A 5,491-nucleotide genomic window follows, 5' to 3' on the forward strand; every position below is an offset into this window, starting at 1 on the left:
AGTGCCAGGTCCTGCCCTTGGGTCACAAGAACCCTGGGCAGTGCTACAGGCTGGGGACAAGTGGCTGGAAAGCTGCCTGGGGGAAAAGGATCTGGGGGTGCTGGACAAGAGTCAGCTGGACATGAGCCAGCATGTGCCCAGGTGGCCAAGAATGCCAATGGCATCCTGCTTGGATCAGAAATAGTATGACCAGCAGGACAGAGATTGTCCCCCTGTACTGGGCACTTTTGAGGCCACACCTCGGGTGCTTTGTTCATTTTTGGGCCCCTCCAGACCAGAAAGACCCTGAGGTGCTGGAGCAAGTCCAGAGAAGGCCAGTGGAGCTGGGTAAGGGTCTGAGCACAAGTCCAATGAGGAGCAGGTGAGGGAGCTGGGGTTTAGCTTGGAGGAAAGGAGGCTCAGGGAAGATGCCATCACACTATACAACTACCTGACAGGAGGTTGTTGCCAGGTGGAGGTTGGTCTCTTCTCCCAGGTTACAAGTGACAGGATGAGAGAGGGGAAGTGGCCTTAAATGGCCTCCCTGCACCAGAAAGGTTTAGATTGGATATTAGGAGAATTTTTTTCACTGAAAGTGTTGTCAAGGGTTGAATTAAGCTGCCTGGGGAAGTGGTGGGGTCACCATTCCTGGAAGCGTTCAAAATACGTGTGGATGCAACGCTTGAGGACATGGTTTAATGGTGAGCATGGTGGTGGTGCTGGGTTAATGGTTGGACTTTATGATCTTAAAGGTCTTTTCCAACCCTAACAAATTTATGATTCTATGGTATGGAATAGTTCCACAATAACAGAGGAAAACAGACACTTACTGTTTTAGTTGTTAGTCAGGTAGCAGAAATGAAGGTGCCAGGACACAAGTTATTGATAAATAGATCAGAAGAAATATCCAACATCAGTGGACTACTGTCTACCCCTATTGCAAAATCTTTAAGATTGTACAAGTGAATATAGACTAAACTTTGTCCTGGAATGTGCTCTAATAAATGTTTGTTTCATCTTGAGGATGAAGCAAGCATACTCCTATTGAAAATAAAAACCAAACCAAACAAACAAAAAAAGCAGAAAAAAAATAAAAAACAGCCAAAAAACCCCTCAAAAACAGCAACTCTGTATACCGATGTAGCAAAGAATGGGATAGGAAGATAAGAAATATATATAATTTCATAGTTTAAAAATCAGTAGGGTTTTACTGAAAAGGAGTATACATTCACCAGTTTGAAAGGGTACCTGATTACCTAAATTGCATGTACAAGCTTTCTTACAGCCTTCAGATACATAAAATTTCAATAGCATACATTTCTGCAAAGTTTCATAAATTGGATGCTAGCTTCTCAATCAAGAGGGAAAAAACTCTGCTCTAAACTCATTTTGGAATAGGTCGAAGACCTGAAAGCCTGTTCAAACCTTTAGAAGACTGTATTTATAGAAGGGATGGACAAATATTCAGTTTGCAAAGAGATGTGATATTATTTCTGCTTACAGTGTTTTATTTCCCTCTGACACAGAGTGGTTTATCACTTCATATAGAGTCATAGAATCATAGAATATGCTGAGTTGGAAGGAACCCATCCAGGATCATTGAGTTCAACTCCTGTTCCTGCACAGAACCATTCCCAAGAGTTCTGTGCCTGAGAGCATTGTCCAAATGCTTCTTGAACTCAGACAGGCTTGGTGCTGTGATCACTTCCCTGGGGAGCCTGCTGTGTATGATTAATGATTAAGTGGGGAGGAGAAGAGGATGGATGGATGGATGAATGGATGTTAGTTTGAACTACCCCATACAGGAGTAGGAGTGTTTACCTGACTGCTCTCTGTCAGGAGTTGAGGGAAAAGTGAACAAATTGGAATGGGAATGTTTCCAGCTAGCAGAGTTAATCTCTGAAGATATGAGGTAAGAGTTTCATAGTCTTTTGCATGACAAAATAAGTACACATCTGTATAGCAGCTCAATTTCACCAAGTCAGGTCTACCTGTGAGTTTGCAGAGATATTTTTTTGTGCTTGCATGGTACACCAATCTGCAGCACAGCTTGTAGGTTCAGATCCAAAATCTGTCAAATATGATCAAATGCTTTGGGATAGAGGTCAGACATGAAATACTCATATTATTCATTATATACTTTTACCTCACAATAGTTTCAGATATTGTCAGTGCTTTTTATAACTCTGAAACATGTGATCAAAACAAAGAGGTCATCATCATGGCTAGGCTTCGCAAACGAAGATTTGGGAAGGGCTCTACCCACATTTGGTGCAAGCGCGCTGGTGGCTAAAAAGGCCGATACGAGATAGGCATGTCCGGTTGCAAAAGGCACAGCAGAAATACTCCTTAGGTGGTATATTCTGCAAGGCTCGATTCTTTCTGCGTTGTCTTTTCTCCTCAAGGGTGATCCTGCGTGCTTTCTCAAAGGCATCAGCAGCGTTATAGATGGTGTGTCTCCAGGCCTCCCGATTTGAGGCCAGAGTAAACCAGTTATGGTGGTCAGTATGCCTGAGGCTGAGATGTTGTTTCACAGAGTCCTTGTATCTTTTCTTCGGGGCTCCCCTCTTGCGGCAGCCAGTGGCAAGTTCACCATAAAGCAGGATCTTAGGGAGACGGTGGTCCTTCATCCTGGAGACGTGAAACGAAGAGGTAGGACAGGTGTCCTGGTTAGAACAGCTGGGACCAATTCATCACTGGATGGGTGTAACCCAAACCTGTGTATCCTATAGCCTTCCATGCCATTTCCCAGAAACTGTTATCAATAGAGCATTTACACCCTCTGCCCAGAGCAACCTGACTGCTCAGGCTATAAACTAGGCATTAAGAGGCCTGTGAGATAGGAAGATGTTCCTGTCCTCATGCCCTTTTATGGAATTCCCCGCTCTGAGGGAAAGACTGAGCATTCCTGCCTGAACTGGAGAATATGTAAACTTGGAGTTTTGGAATCTTTTTACCACTCGTGGGATCCAGAGGAAGACTGCAGCTCACCGCTCTCAACCAGACTGAGACCACCACCCTCCACTGGACTGCAATCACCACTTTTTGACCAGATTGCAACAGCTCTCCCACCAGCAGGTTTTTCCCCTCTCCCTTTACTTTGGACTCAGGGTGGGGGGGGCCGAGGAACACCACTTTTGTTCATGCCCCAGGGTGCTGGATTATACATTTGGGTTTTGTGGGTCAAAACCAATTGTCTGTCTGTATAATTGTACTTATTGTATTATTGTAATAAATTGTTATTCTGATTTATAATCTCTCTTTTGAGTTGAGTTCATTTCCCCTGCTGGTTAACTTTTAAACCAGCACAACAGGAATATCTGTCCTTTGGACATTTTTCTTCAGTTTTCTTTTTTTTTCTGATTCATGTGTTCAGACACCCGTACGGCCTCACCTTCCTAAGTATTTTTGCTCTCTGAAATGAGTATTGCTGACTGCATAGGTGAGATGCAGATTGTGAACTCTTTATGCAGTGAACTGTATTTATGCTTTGGTCACTGGGTCTGTCATTTCCACAGGCAGATACTTGTGATGTCAAAAGTAATGACAGGACTTATTGGCAATGCCTGCAGCAAGCTTACAGTCTAAGAAAAATGGTCAGATTTTTGTCAATTGCTGCAACTGGTCTGGCAAAGATAAATTACACATTTTTGCTGAATTACCTTTGTTTCACTAGGCAATACTCCTTTTACTGAATTTTTCATGATGAGCAAAATAATGTGTCTTTAATTTTTTATTATTTTCCAGATCTTTTTTCTTTGTTGATTTTGTAAAGCAGCTGCTCAGATTATAAGCTATCCATCCATATAATGGCCTTTCACACTTTCTTAAGGTTTAAGCACTTTTTATATCTGCTCTTCATTGTCCTCAGCTTGGCCTGCTTTAAGCTGGACCCCTAGGGAACAAAGTGCTTCATAAACAATCTTTTTTAGTATTCAATTCCTTATCATATGTCCCCTTTAGGACTTCATTTTATATTTCTCTCCAGCAGAAAACAGTAATAGATTCTGTAAATCTCCTTTTATAATATCTTCTATTTATTGCACACATCTAATGGAGCTGCATGTCATACTCCAGTTACTTTGGAGCGCGTGTTTAATAACCTGCTATATATTAGAAAACAAACATTGATCTAAGAGCCTTTGCTCTTCACCATTGTAGTTAGCTACATTAGTAAAGCAGAAAATGCTCTTTTATGTGAGCACATGTTCAAAATTGGACAGGTATAATAAATATTACTGTGTTAATAAAAATCCCACACAGAAGTAGCTCTGCAGCGTTTAACATCCTGCTTTGCTGAGGCTGCTGAGCTCTTTGGGCTGGAAGTCAGCTTAAAGAAGACTGAAGTTTTCTATCAACCTGCACCTCAGGAAGTCTTCCATCATCCCCATATCACCATTGGCGAATCAGAGCTCAAATCAGTCCAGCAGTTTAATTGCCTGGGAAGCATCATCTCCTCGGATGGTAAGATCAACGGAGAGATAGACAACAGGTTAGCAAAGGCATATAGTGCTTTTGGAAAGCTTCATAAAAGAGTTTGGTGAAATAAACACTTGAAGAAAAGTACAAAGATCAGTGTTTACAGAGCCATTGTGCTGTCTACTCATTTATATGGGTCCGAATCATGGGTCATTTACCGCCACCACCTGCGACTCCTAGAACGCTTCCATCAACACTGCCTCCGTACAATCCTAAATGTCCACTGGTCAGATTATGTGACCAATACATCTGTTCTAGAACAAGCAGCAGTCACAAGTATTGAGGCCATGTTGCTGAGAACACAGCTGCATTGGGCAGGGCACGTCTCCAGGCTGAAGGACTACTGCCTCCCTAAGATTGTGCTCTATGGTGAACTTGCCACCGGCTGCCGCAAGAGAGGAGTCCCGAAGAGGAGATACAAGGACTCCCTGAAACAACATCTCAGCCTTGGCCATATTGATCATCATCATTGGTCTACTCTGGCCTCCAATTGGGAGGTCTGGAGACACACTGTCCATAATGCTGCTTCTTTTGAGAATGCACACAGGATCACTCTAGAGGAGAAAAGACAACATAGAAAGAACCATGTCCTGTTGATACCATCCAAGGAGTCTTTCTGCTGTGCCTTTTGCATTGGCCTTTTTAGCCCCAGTGCACTAGTAGCAAGTGTGGGTAGAGTCCTTCCCAAATCTTTGTTCGCGAAGCCTAGCCATGATGATGATGAATAAAAATCCTTAATGTCCCAGCACTCTTTTCTGTCTGTAGCTGTTTTTAACAATGGAACAAGTAATTCCTTACTTTATGTGTCTTGGAAAAGGGTAGTTTTGTGAGCATTTTGAGGTAAGCAGGACTGTAGTATTTATGAACAATCTACATTCACAAAACCTGCAATGTAATGAGAAATCTCATGTAGTGACTTAAAGGATTTGGAGAAAATAATTGTCTTCCAAATAATTAGCTTATCCATACATAACCATTCCCCCTTTTCCCATTCTTAGTTATATTACCTAAACACAGACATACACACACACTA

The 5,491-nt window shown here is 42.4% G+C and overlaps 1 long non-coding RNA gene across 1 annotated transcript; it reads left to right on the plus strand.

The window, feature by feature from the left end:
• Positions 1-1,663: 1,663 nt before the first annotated feature.
• LOC113961169 lies at positions 1,664-4,326 on the plus strand. The gene is made up of 3 exons (XR_003532227.1): positions 1,664-2,191; positions 2,632-2,640; positions 3,294-4,326. It is a non-coding gene; the product is annotated as an uncharacterized LOC113961169 (long non-coding RNA).
• The last annotated feature ends 1,165 nt before the right edge of the window (positions 4,327-5,491 follow it).

Source organism: Neopelma chrysocephalum, unplaced genomic scaffold, assembly GCF_003984885.1.
Source record: "Neopelma chrysocephalum unplaced genomic scaffold, ASM398488v2 Primary Assembly neopelma1_97065, whole genome shotgun sequence".
In the NCBI taxonomy this organism is placed as follows: domain Eukaryota; kingdom Metazoa; phylum Chordata; class Aves; order Passeriformes; family Pipridae; genus Neopelma; species Neopelma chrysocephalum.